This window comes from Mandrillus leucophaeus, unplaced genomic scaffold, assembly GCF_000951045.1.
Source record: "Mandrillus leucophaeus isolate KB7577 unplaced genomic scaffold, Mleu.le_1.0 Scaffold80, whole genome shotgun sequence".
NCBI classification, from domain to species: Eukaryota; Metazoa; Chordata; class Mammalia; order Primates; family Cercopithecidae; genus Mandrillus; species Mandrillus leucophaeus.
The window spans coordinates 2,489,387-2,502,452 of record NW_012108697.1 but is presented as its reverse complement, the minus strand read 5'-3'; the positions used below and the strand labels follow the sequence as shown (position 1 = coordinate 2,502,452).

At 36.1% G+C, this 13,066-nt stretch overlaps 1 pseudogene across 1 annotated transcript; it reads left to right on the top strand.

Annotated features, from left to right (window-relative positions):
• The first annotated feature begins 700 nt into the window (after positions 1-700).
• Positions 701-1,501, top strand: LOC105530144 (annotated as a pseudogene). Its single transcript, XR_001004602.1, has one exon. The product of XR_001004602.1 is annotated as a translationally-controlled tumor protein pseudogene (transcript).
• The last annotated feature ends 11,565 nt before the right edge of the window (positions 1,502-13,066 follow it).

The window sequence follows — 13,066 nt, the reverse complement described above, 5'->3', positions numbered from 1 at the left end:
ACAAATGAAGAAGAGATAAAGACTTTCCCAGACAAACAAAACCGAAGGTTATCACTACTAGACCTGCCTTACAAGAAGTACTTAAGGGAGCTTTTCAAATTGAAACAAAATGATACTAAATAGCAACATAAAAGCATATGATAATGTAAATTTTAGTGGTAAAGGTAAATATATAGACAAAAAAAAAAACAATGTAATACTGTGACAATGATGCATAAATTACTTTTCACCCTTGTGGAAATGTTAAAAGACAAATGTATTAAGAATAATTATGATCACAAAAATGTGTTAGTGGGTACACAATACAAAAAGAGGTGAATTTTGACATCAATAACAAAGTGTGTAGAGGAGGGAAAATATAGTTTTTATAAATGATTTGAGTTAGGTTGTTATTAAAACTTAAACTGTTATAACTATAAGAATTTTTAGTTAAGCCTCATGAAAAACACAAAGAAAAAAACCTACAGTAGGTACAAATAAGATAAAGAGAAACGAATCAAAGTATATCACTACAAAAATCTTCAAATCACAAAGGAAGATAGCAAGAGAGAAAGAGTGGAACAAAAGAACAACAAAACAGAAAACAACTAACAAAATGGCAATGATAAGTGTTTACCTATTGATAATTACTTTAAATATTAATGAATTAAACTCATCAGTCAAAAGATATAAAGTGGCTGAATAAATAACATCACTTTTCCGCCCGCTCCCCACTCCCACTGAGTGCCGCTCCGGCTGCACCGCGCAGCCGTCGTCTCCCTTCAGTCGCCATCATGATTATCTACCGGGACCTCATCAGCCAGGATGAGATGTTCTGCGACATCTACAAGATCCAGGAGATCGTGGACGGGCTGTGCCTGGACGTGGAGGGGAAGATGGTCAGTAAGACAGAAGGTAACATTGATGATTCACTCATTGGTGGAAATGCCTCCGCTGAAGGCCCCGAGGGCGAAGGTACCGAAAGCACAGTAATCACTGGTGTTGATACTGTCATGAACCATCATCTGCAGGAAACAAGTTTCACAAAAGAAGCCTACAAGAAGTACATCAAAGATTACATGAAATCAATCAAAGGTAAACTTGAAGAACAGAGACCAGAAAGAGTAAAACCTTTTATGACAGGGGCTGCAGAACAAATCAAGCACATCCTTGCTAATTTCAAAAACTACCAGTTCTTTATTGGTGAAAACATGAATCCAGATGGCATGGTTGCTCTATTGGACTACCGTGAGGATGGTGTGACCCCATATATGATTTTCTTTAAGGATGGTTTAGAAATGGAAAAATGTTAACAAATTTGGCAATTACTTTGGACCTATCACCTGTCATCATAACTGGCTTCTGCTTGTCATCCACACAACACCAGGACTTAAGACAAATGGGACTGATGTCATCTTGAGCTCTTCATTTATTTTGACCGTGATTTATTTGGAGTGGAGGCATTGTTTTTAAGAAAAACATGTCATGTAGTTTGTCTAAAAATAAAATGCATTTAAACGCAAAAAAAAAAAAAAAAAGACCAACAATATGCTGTCTACAAGAGGCTCACTCTAGATTTAAGTACACACATAGGCTGAAAGTAAAGGGATGAAAAAAATACGATTTAATGCAAATGGTAACCAAAAGACAGCAGGGATGGTGACTTTTAGACAAAGCAGACTTTATGTTAAAAAATACAAAAAACGATAAAGATCATTACATTAAAAAAGTGTCAATTCAATAGGAAGATATACAAATTTAAAAAATATATATACCCAACATCAGAGCATGCACATAGATGGAGCAAACACTGATAAAGGGAAAAATATGCAGCAGTACAAGAATAGCAGGAGACTTTAATACTCCACTTTTAATAATGGATAGGTGACCCAGACAGAATATCAGTGAGGACATAGTAGACTTAAATAACACTGTAGACCAAATGGACTTAATAGACATACACAGAATGTTCTGTCCAGCAGCAAAAGGATGTACATTGTTCTCAAGCACACATGAAACATTTTCCAGGACAGATCACGTGCTAGGTCACAAAACAAGTCTTAAAAGTCTTAAGAAAATGGAAATCACTTTAAGTATCTTTTCTGACCACAATGGAATGAAACTAGAAACCAGTAACAAAAGAAAAACAAGAAAATTCACAAATACATGGGAATTAAACAACATGTTATTGAACTATTGAGTCAAAGAAGAAATCAATTAGAAAATAACCGCAAGACAAATGAAATTACAGCATAGCCACATTCATGGGATACAGCAGAAGCATACTAAGAGGGAAGTACTGATAAATGCTTAAATTATAAAAGAAGAAAGATCTCAACTACACAACCTAACTTTACCATTACGGAATTAGAAAAAGAAGAAGAAACTAAGTCCAAATTTAGCTGAAGGAAGAGATAATAAAGATTATATAGAAATAAGTAAAATAGAGAACAGAAAACAATCAACAGAAGTAAGAATTGGTTTTTTGAAAAGATAAAATCAACAAACCCTTAACTAAGAAAAAAATGAGAGAAGACTCAAATAAATAAAATCAGAAAGAAAAGAAAAGACATTACAATTGATGCAAGAGATGTTAAAAAGACCATAAGGGACTATAAGAACAATTATATACCACCAAATTAGACAGCCTAGAAGTAATGGATATCCTAAAAACCTACAACCTCACAAGACTGAATGAAGAAGAAATAGCCTAAATAGATTAATAACAGATAAGGAAATTGAATCAGGAATAAAAAATCTCCCAAGAAATACAAACCCAGGACCAGATGGCTTAAGAGATGAATACTACCAAACATCTAAAAATTGATACAAATTCTTCTTAATCTCGTCCAGAAAATAAAACAGTAGAGGACACTTTCAAACTCATTTTATGGGACCAGCATCACCCTGATACCAAAGTCAGAGAAAGAGACCACAAGAAAACTGCCGGTCAGTATCCCTGATGAATATGAATGTAAAAATCTCCAACAAAATATTAGCAAACCAAATTCAACAGTACCTTAAAAAGATCTTATACCATGAACAAGTGGAATTTATCCCTGGAATGCAAGAATGATTGAATACATGCAAATCAATTAACATGATACTACGTGATTCATTAACAGAATGAAGGATAAAAATATTAGATTTTCTATTCTTGTGTCCATTTTGATAAATTTTTAAAAGAAATTTTTGTATTTTATCTAAGTTTTCAAAAAAATTTGTGCACAATATTTGATAAAAGTTCTTTATTATTCTTTTAATGTCTGTAGAATCTGTAGTGATATTCCCGTTTTCATTCCTGCTATTAGTAATATGTATTGTTTCTCTTTTTTTCCTGCTCAGTACAGCTAGAAAGATACTAACTTTGTTGAGCTTTTAAAGGGTTAACTTTTGTTAATTTTCTCTATTGTTTCTTTGTTGTTTATTTTTATTGATTTCTGTCCATATATTTATTATTTTCTTCCTTCTACTTACTTTGGATTTACTGTGATTTCTTTCTTTCCTAGCTTCTTAAAGTAGAAATCAGGTCACTGATTTTAGACCTTTCCCTTCCTTCCTTCTTCCCTCCCTCCCTTCTTTCTCTTTTTCTTTCTCCCCTTCCCTCCCCTCTCCTCTCCTTTCTTTTTCTTACAGGATCTCACTCTGTCACCCAGGCTTGAGTACAGTGGCATAATTATAGCTCACTGTAGTCTCAAACTCTTGGGCTCAAGATATCCTCCTATCTTGGTCTCCTTAGTGGCTGGGACTGCAGTCATGTATCACCATGCCTGGCTAACTTATTATTTATTATTATTATTATTATTTTTGTAGAGACTGAGTTTTGCTATGTTGACCAGGTTGGTCTTGAACCTGTGGCTCAAGCAATTCCTCCTGCCTCGGACTCCCACAGCACTGGGATTACAGGTATGAGCCACCATGCCCAGGCTTTTGTTTTTTTTTTTCTTTTTCTGAAGTAACCATGAAATGCTGTAAATTTTCCTCTAAGCACTTGTGATAGGCTGAATAATGACTTCTCCAAATGTTTTCACATCCTAATCCCTGGAATTTGTGCATATCTTATATGGCAAAAGAAACTTTGAGTATGTAATAAAATTAAAGATTTTGAAATGAGGATATTATTCTGGATTATCGAGGTGGGCTTCATGTAATTACAATGATCCTTAGGGAAGCATGAAGAGTCAGAGCAGAATGCATTGTGATGAAGCAGAGACTGGAGTGATACACTTTGAAAATAGAGGAAGGAGCCACAAGCCAAGAAGTACAGGGCTTCCACTGGAAGTGGAAAAAGGCAAGAGAATTGATTCTTCAGAGCTTCTTGAAGGAAGCAGCCCTGCTGGCACCTTGACTTTAGTCCAGTACAACTGATTTCAGAATTCTGATCTCCAGAACTGTAAAAGCACACATTAGTGTGTGTGTGTGTTTCAAAGGCAACCCAGTGGTATGGTTTGAATGTGTTCCTCACAAAGCATGTGTTGGAAATGTAATTACCAATGCAACAGTGTCAGAAGGTGGGTCCTAATAAGAAGTGTTTAGGCCATGGGAGAATGGCCATTAATGTGGATTAATGTTATTATGAGAGTGGGTTCATTATAAAAGGATAAATTTGGCCCCGTTTTGTTTCTCTTTCACCATCTCTTTGCCTTTCCACCATGGGATAATGCAGTAAGAAGGCCCTTGCAGATCCAGTCCCTCAATCTTGGACTTGCCAGCTTCCAGAACCATGAGCCAATAAATTTCTGTTTATTATAAATTACTCAGTCCATGGTATTCTGTTATAGCAACACAAAATGGAACTAAGATACTCAGTTTGTGGTAATTTGTTACAGCAGCAAAAGGAAACTAGTACGGTACTGCTTTAGTGACAGCCCACGTTTTTGCACATGTTGTAAATTTATTATCAGTTCAAAATATTTTCTAATTTCCTTTTGTGTTTTTTTTCTGATACCAAATGCATGTATTTTCCCAGCAGCAACCAGTTCTTCAATTTGCTGACACCAAATGGGTGTCCAATAATACACTTTGATTCTATACTGACACTAACTATACTAACTAACCAGGGTTAGTCCAGATCTCACAGGTCAAGGGCTCAGTTCTGCAAGATTGCCCTCACTTCAGATGCTAGCTAAAAATGGGGTCCCCAAGCTGCCCACACTTCTCTTCATGAGAATTTATAGTCACAAATTCAGTGGTTCCCATGACTCATGCCTCAGGTTTGATAATTTGCTAGAACTCACAGAATTCAGGAAAGTGCTTTGTTATGTTTACCAGTTTATGATAAGGAATATAACTCAAGAACGACTAAATGGAAGAAATGCATACAGCAAGGTACAGGATGGGGATGGGAGAAACATAGAACTTTGTTTCTAAACCCTATCATTTTAGGGGTTTATATGGAAGCCTCTTACATAGACTTCATTGATTGAATCATTGGCCATAGTTAATTTAACTCAATTTCCAGCCCCTCTCCCCTCTCTGGAGGTTGGGGAATAAGGCTGAAAGTTCTAACTCTAATCCTGTGGTTCATTTTTCTATTGACTGGCTTTCATCTTGAAGTCGTCTAAGGCTCTCCCTCCATGAGTCACCTCATTAACTTACAAAAGACTGTAAATTACAACTGTTACAGGAGCTCTGTGCTCTGGGAACAATGACCAAATACCTACTTGTTTTATTATACCATATCTTTGATCCATTAAGTTGTTAGAAATATGTTATTTAATTTCTAAATATTTTGGAATTTTACTGGATCTCTTTGGTTTTTGATTTTCAATTCTATTGTGATCAGATCATACACTCTGTATGATTTCAATCCTTTAATTTTATTGAAACTTGTTTTACCTCCAGCATATGGTCTATTGTGGTGAACAGGTCACGTGCCCTTAAAAATGATATGTATTCTGCTGTTGCTGGGCATAGTGTTCTTTGAATGTCAATTAGGCTAACGTGGTTGACACTGTTACTCAGAAATTTATGTCTCATTACCTATCTAGTTTTTCTAACAATAATAAATAAGATGGCAGAGAGAAAGCTATATTAAATCTCCAACCATGATTGTAAATTTGTGTAAATCTTTTTTGCTTTATAGATTTTTGAAGCTCTGTTATCAGAAAAATCTATACTTATCATTGTTTTGTCTTCCTGACAAATTGTTCCTTTTCACATTGGGAAATCCTCTTTATCTCCCATAAATTTTGTGTTCTTGATGTCTATTTTATCTCATGATAACATAATAACTCTAAGCGTCTTATGCCTGATATTTGCATAACACATCTTTTTCTATCTATCTTCTTTCAGCTACCTGGGTCTTTATATTTAAAGTATGTCTCTTACTGAGTGCATATAGTTGAGCCTTGCTTTGTTATTATTTTCATGATCTTGTCTTTTAATTAGAGTATTTAGTCCACTTACATTTAATATAATTTATTATATGACTGAATTTTGTTTTACCATTTTTCTATTTGTTTACCTCATCTAGTTTTTTGTTTATTGCTCATTTCTGGCCCTCTTTTGGATTTATTGAATATTTTAAGAATTCCATGTTATTTTTATTATTATATATTTGAATTAGTTTTGTTTTAAGAGGTAGCTATAAGGATTACAACATATTTCCCTATCTTTTCCCAATCTACCTAACTTTCAGATTATACCACTTCACATAAAACTTAAGAATTTGGTAAATGCATAGGTCTGTTAAGCCTCCACACATTACATTATAGTTGTGGCCATGGTTTGGTTTGTTTGACCCCTCCAAATCTCATGTTGAAATTTGATCTCCAGTGTTGGAGGTAGTCCTAGTGGGAGGTTTTTGGGTCATGGGGGCAGATCCCTCATGAATGGCTCGGTGCCATCTCGTGGTAATGTGTGAGAGTTCTTGTTCTGTTAGTTCCCAAAAAAGATAGTTGTTTAAAACAGTCCGGCACCAACCTCTTTGCTCTCTTGTTTTCTCTCTCACCATGTGATATCTATACACACCAGCCTCATCTTTCCCTTCTGCCATGAGCGGTAGCAGCTTGGGAATCTCATTAGAAGTAGTTGTTGGTGCCCTGCCCACCCCGCCCCCGCCATATTTCTTATCCAGTCTGCAGATTCATGGGCCAAGTAAACCTCTTTTCTTTATAAATTACCCAGCTTCAGGTATTTCTTGTAGAAACAGAAACAGAAACAGGCTAATACAGTAAATGTATTACGTTTACTTGTGTTATAACTTCCACAATTTATGTTATATTTTTTGCTTAAAACAGGTGCATGTACTTTAAAGAAATTAAGAAAAACAGTATTTCATGTTACCCAATATTTACTCCTTCTGATGTTCTTCATTCTTTCCTAATGTTCCAAATTTCCCTTTACCCTCAAAATTTCCTTTAGCATTTCTCGTAGCTCAACTCTGCTGGTGATGTGTTGTTTTAGTTTCTGTTTATCAGAAGATGTATTTATTTTACCTTCATTCTTGAAAGGTATTTTTCTAGATATAGAATTCTGGGTGACAATTTCCTCTTTTCTGTACTTTAAAGATATTTTCCCACTGTCTTTTGGCCTCCACATTTTCTGCTGTCTGGAGTAATTTGTATTGTTTCTTTCTGTTTAATGTGTCATTTAAGTCAGGCTGCTTTCAATTTTTCTTTATGTTTGTTTCCCATTAGTTTGATTGTAAGGTGCCCGTGTGATTCTTATTTGTATTTATTCCTCTTGAGATTTGCTGAGCTTGTAGGTGTAAACTTATATTTATCACCACATTTGGAAAAAAACCTGGTTATTATTACTGCACATTTTTCTCCTGCCCCATTCTTTCTACCTGCTCCTTCTGAGAATTCAATCATGTGATATTACATATTTGATAGTGTCCTGCAGATCTCTTTATCTCTGCTCATTTAACGATCTTTTTGTTCTTCTGATTCCATCATTTTTTACTCTATTTTCAAGTTAACTATTCTTTTTACCATATTCAATCTAATATTAATCCCATTTTAAGAAACTTTAGTTTTTTTTCAGTTATAGTATTTCTACTCGTCTCTTTTTTTATCGTTCTATTCCTCAGCTGAGATTTCTTGCTTTTGTTTATTCATATGAAGATATTTTCCATTACGCCTTTGGGCATAGTTACAAAAGCTACTTTAAAGTCCTTATTTGATAATGTTTATATCGGGTTCATCTTGCAAAAGACCTTTCTTGATTGCCTTTTCATTTGGATATGAACCACATTTTCCTGTTTCTTCACATGTCTAGTAATTTTGTGTGTGTCCTGGACATTTTAAATGATACATTTTAGAGACTTTGAAGGTTGTTATAATCTTCTGAAGTACACAGACATTTTTTGCTTTAGCAGACCTTTAACTTGATTAACTCGAACTTCAAACTCTAGGTCCCCTGTGGTTGTTGGCTTAGCTGGACTTCTTGGAGTCTTCCTCGTGCTTGCATAATTCAAGTTAGTCAGCATAGTTTATTTATAGACTTGAGGCTCCTCTTCTCTGGCTCTTTTCTTTCTGAGACTTTTCTTCTCATTCTTTAGCTTCTGTGGACAAATTCTGTCCCCTAGATCTTTGAGCCAGTGAAACTATGGGTTTCAACCCAAGTTTCAGTTGCCCTACCTCTCACTGTCTGTCTTCAGGTGCAGAGCTATAAAAATGGGAAACTCACCCATTGTTGCTCCTTTTTTTCTAGGTGTTGATTCTCTTTCAGTTTCTGCCTGCTTTTGGTTCCTCTCCACTTCCTTCAGAAAATTGTTTTATATATTTTGTTGAGCTTACATATGGTATCTGAAGGAGTTTATACCAATGCGAGCTACTCATTACCAGAGACCCTCCCCACACTTTTTACACACATCATTTATCCTTTTCTCTGTTAATGTCTAGTTAGTACACACACACACACACACGCGCACAATCTTAGCTTGCTTTATTAATTGCTTTTATATATCTTTTATTAATCTTATATTTTATATTAATCTTATATTATCTTTTATTAATCTCATATATATCTTTTATTAATCTTAGCTTGCTTTATTAATTGCTTATATATATATAATCTTAGCTTGCTTTTATTAATTAACCTTAGCTTGCTTTCATTATCCTCCCTCCCCATCCCATCATGTTTTCATGTTGGTGTGATTTGAGATTTTTCCAAATATGATTAATTTTTATACATTTCAATATGCACAAAAGTTATTTGTATTTAACAATATATTAAACAACACCATGTTTTGAATTCCTCGTATACTCCTTGCTTATTTTTTTTTTTCTGAGATGGGGTCTTGCTTTGTCCCCAGGCTGGAGAGCAGTTGTGCAATCATGGCTACTTACTGTAGCCTCAAACTCCTGGGCTCAAGTGATCTTCCTGCCTCAGTCTCTTGAGTAACTGGGACTACAGGTACATGCCACCATACCTGGCTAATGTTATTTTTATTTTTTATCTTTTAGAGACAGAGTCTTGCTATGTTGCCCAGGCTATTCTTGAAATCCTGGTCTCAAGCAATTCTACTGCATCAGCCTCCTGAGTAGCTGCGATTACATGTGTGAGCCACAGTGCCTGGCTCCTTGCTCATGTTGCTTTTGTTTCTGCTGAAGTGATTATTTCACAGAATAAGAGAATATAAATGTGATAACGTTTATGACTTTCTGAATGTCAGACAAAATATTTATTTTGTCCTCCCAGGTGAATGTAATTTGAGTAGATATGAGACTGTAGTAAAAAAATTATTTTCTCTCAGAAATGTAAGATATTGCTTTGTTTTTTCTATCAGTGTGTTATTTACAAGTCTGATTCCATTTTTTTCTTATTTTTTGATAGATAATTTTTTTTCATACCTGAAAGCTTCTAGGATTTTTCATTCTATCCTCAGTTTTATGAAGTTTTGTATCATGTGTTTAGCGTAAAGTCATCTTATTTTTCTACAAACTTAGTAGGTCCCATAAATATGCAAGATCAGGTCTACAAAATTTTTTCTATTAAAATACAATTTATTTTGCACAATTTATAAATTGTATTAAATAAAATACCATTTATTTTCACTGCTGTCCTTTCATTCTTTCCATCTAAAAATTCTATTAGATAAAATCTGAAACAACAATCCTACTAGATGAAATCAGCAAAAACAGCAACCAGTTTTCTGCCCTATTTTGAGCTCATAATCATTTTACACTGGATTCCACACAAATAGGTCCTCTCAGTTTTCTAAATGATTAAGTTGCTCTGCATCTATTTCACACTGTTTTTCAGCCTACATATTAATTATATTTGTGGCCAAAATTTTAATTCCCAATATTTCTTTTTTTTTTTTTTTTTGCAAATTTTGATTACACAAATTCTAAAATGTTTTTCTCTTGCCTTAGTTTTAGTTCTTATGTTTGAGATTGGTACCTCTCAAACATTTGACAATCCCTAACTCTCTTTTCCTTTATGTTCAAGACTCTATGTGCACCTGCCCATTCTTTTAAAATATGACTTGGGCATGGGATTTGGGAGACAGCACTCTGCTAACACCTTATCTCAGCGTTGAAATAAAGAAGCTGTATTGTAAACTTGAATTGTGTCTTTGACACAAAACTTAAAAGACCTTAAAAGTAGACATGTGAAATACTACGGTACAAATGGATTCTAGAAAGTATGTGTCTTTGAAAATATCTGAAAACATTGTCTTTTACTCATGTTGGGAAAGTGGCACAGAAATGAAGTTCCCTGAAACTGGGATAGGCAAAGATCAGGATGGACTTTCAGGAAGAAAAGCTCTGGCACTTGGCCAGTGGCCTTTCCTATTTAGGATACTCTCATACCCAATTTGTATATGACATTGAATTCCCCAACCTAGGAATAGAGCAGTCAGTCTTCATTGGCATAATTGAGCAGAGCTGAGCATAATTAATGGGGATCTGAGGATGTAATTGTCTTCACTCTCTGCCCTGGCATCATCCTTGTCTCTCAAGACCTAAGAGACAATGGGAATGAAATGGGTGTTATGGCCGAGCATTGCAAATTGTGGTCCTATCTGAATGGCATTATTTCTGTTGGCCCAGTTTCTCAGAGCATACTGCTGGGCCTAATTTCTGTGTTCACTGAGTCTGCTGGGACTGCAGACCCTCAAGAGTATGAAAAGAACATAGACAGTATTAGGAGCATGAAAAGCCATTCACCACATTGATGCTTCTCTGTTGAATACAGTGTTTCCCCCAGGATAGCATCTAATTGCTACTTGAACGAACCCACTGTCTTTACCTCACCAGCCTTGCCCAGTACACCATTGCAAACATTTATTATTCTTTGAGTGGCGAAGCTCTTCCTTTCTGTCTCTTCTGTATTTGTTTTTTTTTTTTTTTTCCTGAACTGTTACTTCTGCCCCCACTCCTGTCATTGACGTAATATCAAAGGAGCAGCAATATGCAATTGATATTATCTACTCTGCTAAAGATCTTGTGTACCTCACTAATATATCCTTCAATGTCTTTTTTGAAGTTAGAGAGACGGAGGATTTTTTTCTTAACTTTTAAGGAACTTGTACGATTTTCTCAGGAAATCAGCATGAGAGAAAATATTTGCAAAAATCTGACTTCCCTTCAATGAAACCCACCTACTCTGGAAAAACTGCTGGAGTGACACATTTCCAGAAGGTTCTTTTTGGAGACAAAATGATTGTCTTGTTTCCTTGACTATTTCTTAATACACTCAGAGGAAAGGAAGAACAACGTCAAGAATGTATTTTGACGATTCAAAGAAAGAGCCGAGGCAAGAGCAAGGGCATCTTGAAAAATAATATTTCCACCTTATCAAGCTAGTTACTGTTATATGGCATAACTGTGATAGGCCAGGTTCTGTACTACAGCGTTGCAGAACCTCATAATAATCCTACAAAGTAGGTCTCATTGTCATCATTTTCTTTGTATAGCTGAGGAATCTGAGGCCACACAGATAAATAGAGGTAATAACAACGATGGTGGCTACTACATACTAGGCATTCACAACATGCCTCACATCTGCTTAGCTCTGTTCCTGGGGATTTTACTGAATCCTTACAATTGGTCATGTGGTGGTAGCCAATGTTACCCAGGGCTTTCTGACTCTGATACCCTATGTCTACCATTTTCCCATGATTGCATTGACAATGATTAAGTCCTTGTGCCTGAGCTTTCTTCATTGCCTGATTCCCACAGACTCCCTCCATCTTTCTCACGCTCCAGTGCACTGAGGGGCTAAGCAAAACCTTTCATTTCAGAAGGCGTTGCTGTCCATTGCCTCACTAAGTCAGAGAGGTTGCTCAAATATCAATCCCTGGCTCTTGGTTTTTTATGACTGATTGATTTGAGATGGAGTTTCTCTCTGTTACCCAGGCTAGAATGCAGTGGTGTGATCTCAGCTCACTGTAACCTCCACCTCCTGGGTTCAAGGGATTCTCCTGCCTCAGTGTCCTGAGTAGCTAGGATTACAGGCATCTACCACCACACCCAGTTAATTATTGTATTTTTAGTAGAGACGGGGTTTCACCATGTTGGCCAGGCTGGTCTCGAACTCCTGACCTCAGGTGATCCGCCCACCTTGACCTCCCAACGTGCTGGGATTACAGGTGTGAGCCATTGTGCTCGGCCAGCTCTTGGTTGTCTAAAATCACCCAATGTCCATCATGGTGGCTACCTCCCCCTCTCAGGGCAGGACACATGATCCTTGCTGACCAGTTAGAGTCTTCCTTTTCCTTTGTCTCAGTGACTAGTTCAGGGATGGGCATATGACAGAACATTAATCAGAATCCACTCAGGACTTTTCTTTAGAGCCAACAGGAGAATGATTTTTTCCCCCTAGAGTTTTACAGGTTGGGTCAATGTGGATACAGGGCAGGTAGTTACCATCTTCCTTGCCACATAGAGAAAGTCTGTCTGCAGATTAAAACCAACACAGAGAAAGGCAGAACTGAAAGATGGAGAAAGAGACAAAGATTGAATAGTATCTTTTAAGCTCTTGGATCCAGCTATCTCTAAATTAAACAGTTCTACTCGTGGACTTTCTAGTTATGACAACAAGTAAGCCTCCCTTCTTACTTGTTGGTTTGATTAGACTTTCTGTCACTTGCAACCAGTAAACTGGTTGTGTGTGTGTGTGTGTGTGTGTG